This window comes from Schistocerca piceifrons, chromosome 2 (assembly GCF_021461385.2).
Source record: "Schistocerca piceifrons isolate TAMUIC-IGC-003096 chromosome 2, iqSchPice1.1, whole genome shotgun sequence".
In the NCBI taxonomy this organism is placed as follows: domain Eukaryota; kingdom Metazoa; phylum Arthropoda; class Insecta; order Orthoptera; family Acrididae; genus Schistocerca; species Schistocerca piceifrons.
In genome coordinates, this window is record NC_060139.1 from 1,052,937,443 (window position 1) to 1,052,939,919 (window position 2,477).

The 2,477-nt window shown below is 46.8% G+C and overlaps 1 non-coding gene across 1 annotated transcript; it reads right to left on the reverse strand.

Moving 5' to 3' along the window:
* Window positions 1-1,307: 1,307 nt before the first annotated feature.
* On the reverse strand, window positions 1,308-1,382 carry Trnaa-ugc. The gene has a single exon. It is a non-coding gene; the product is annotated as a tRNA-Ala (tRNA).
* Window positions 1,383-2,477: the final 1,095 nt, after the last annotated feature.

The window sequence follows — 2,477 nt, forward strand, 5'->3', positions numbered from 1 at the left end:
TGAGGTATTTCCTTTCCATTTCGACAAGCAATTCTGTGGCAAAACTCGACTGCGTTCTAGATGGAGGAGGATAGTACCTTGCGTCGTGTCCAGCAGACAGCGCCAACATCCTTCAGCTCCCGCGGTCTGTTGAGATTACCGTGTCGAGGAGTCTATGCGAAAAACACGGTTTGCTGTGTTCTTGCCCCGGTACTGCGTCGGCGGCGAGGTAACGACGCTACTTTAGATAGGCGACCCGTTCCAATGGGAAATGTTGTCTATTAGCCGGTGCGGCCAACCGAGAAATGGCGCAGTCTCGGGGTTATTGCATTGCAAAACCGATACGAGCTTTGTGCACCGCTTACACGCCGTCCCTGCGCTCCGACGTATTTTCTTTCTTTTATGAGGAAGCTGGCACCCTGGAAGCCGACCGCCTCCATCTCTCTAGTAGGAGTTTTCTTTTACCTCTTCTCTCTACCTTTTCCTACTTGTAACGGCGATATTCTCACACCACTTTGTACGTTCTGATTGCTTGCCGAGAAATTTCCTGAGAGAACTGACGACGATGTATCACGTAGCCCCTTATAAAATTCCGTCTTCGTGGCGGTGGAGCGATGACTGTTGGAGCGTAAGTGTGTGAAGAAGTTTTTAGAACCCACCTAGAGTAGACATTCACAAGCTGTTCGTAGATTACAATAATAGCAGTGGACCTGGAGTGCAGTGCGAATGGGCAACTTGGAACTGCACCTGCCAGAGTTATCACGTAAGGACATACTGGCTGTAAGATCACACGAGCTTTTATTGATATCTTTTACTACAAGTCTTCTTTAACGACCTATGTATAAAATAGATTAAAATGTATGATTACTTCACAAATGAGTTAACGTCTTAAATACTTCATATGTGAATTGAAGGTGGAGAGGGGAATAAAGAAAAGGGAGGGGATCACTGCTGTTAGCTGCATCGGGACATCACGCGGAATCAGTGACAACGAGTGAAAATGTGTACCGGACCAGGAATCGAACCCAGGATCTCTTGTTTACTAGGCAGGTGCGTTAACCACTGCGCCATCCGGGTGACAGCATTATCGCAACTGCACGGACTACCTCGGCAAGCTTCACGGCCGATGCACATTCCACTTGAGCGCCACCTAACCGCATTCATATAATTTGAGTCGCCTTGTTGGGCAATTGATGCACCTTCTTCAGTGCGTATGCACAGATACGTCTGACCTCGTGTGGGAATCTCAGAGAGCGAATAGGGAGGAAGTGGACAGGGACCACGGATAGGTGGCGTTGATGTACATCAATGGGGCAGTTGAAAATGTGTGCCCCGACCGGGACTCGAACCCGGGATCCCCTGCTTGCATGGCAGACGCTCTATCCATCTGAGCCACCGAGGGCACAGAGGATAGTGCGACTGCAGGGACTTACCCATTGCACGCTCCCCGTGAGTCCCACATTCCCAACTTAATGTCCACACACTACATTCGTAGTGTCCCTGCCCATTACACTCGTTACTCGCGGCAGACAATCTTACCGAGTGGCGTAAGAGTTCGGGCAATGCGTGTGCATCCAGCACAGAAGAAGAAGGTCAATGGCCGGTGAACCTTAACTATATGAAGATGGTATCTGTTCCTCATCTTCGAGCCGGCGCTTGCCGATTCACCGCAACAATCGATATTTAAAAAGATTGTCGTCATCAGCTCTATACCTATCGGATAAAGGAATCGATGCATCGACGGAAAAAATATCGACGTACTAGCCTACAAAAATACCGGCTGCACTTTGTAAATTACTGCCGTTTTTAGAGCTGTATCTTTAGGTATTGATTTATTATTAGATAGTCTGCACATCAACAAGCTAGCAGCCTACTTGTCCCTCTTAGAGCAAGAATTAGAAGGATCACGATGCGCCCTCACGCTTGGCGATAACCAGTTTGCTAACAGTGGTAATGCATGTAAATGGCGCAATAAAAGGTGTCCGATGGTTATGTCGCTCGGTTTCGTCACATATCGAATTTCTCCAGAACACTTCATACGGACTACCATGTTTTATTATTTCCGCAAACGCCAGCGACCTCGGAGCTGCAATGTCAAAATTGCGTGAGGAAGTTAAACGTTGCAGTTTCTGTCGGTAGCGCCGAGCTCAGATTATGTCGTCATTTCCCCTCACACTTCTCCGCCCAACGCAAAGACCATTTACATTTTTGTTCATCATTTTCAGCAGCTGTTTTTGAACAATGCCGATGTGAACACAGTAGTTGCGTTAGGAAATTTTTTTAACGCAACTGGTGAACTATTTCTTCGCATCGGAAATCTTATTGTATTCACACCTCCAGCTCCCATTGTAATCGGACTTCTTCTTTGTGCCACCTACACTTGCTTGACACAGTCAAAGAGAAAGACTAGACGTGATGAAAGTTCAAAAAGTTGTAAGATTCGTCCACACAGTGAAAGTAAAATTAAATTCTACAACAATTTCAAAAGAACATTTTCC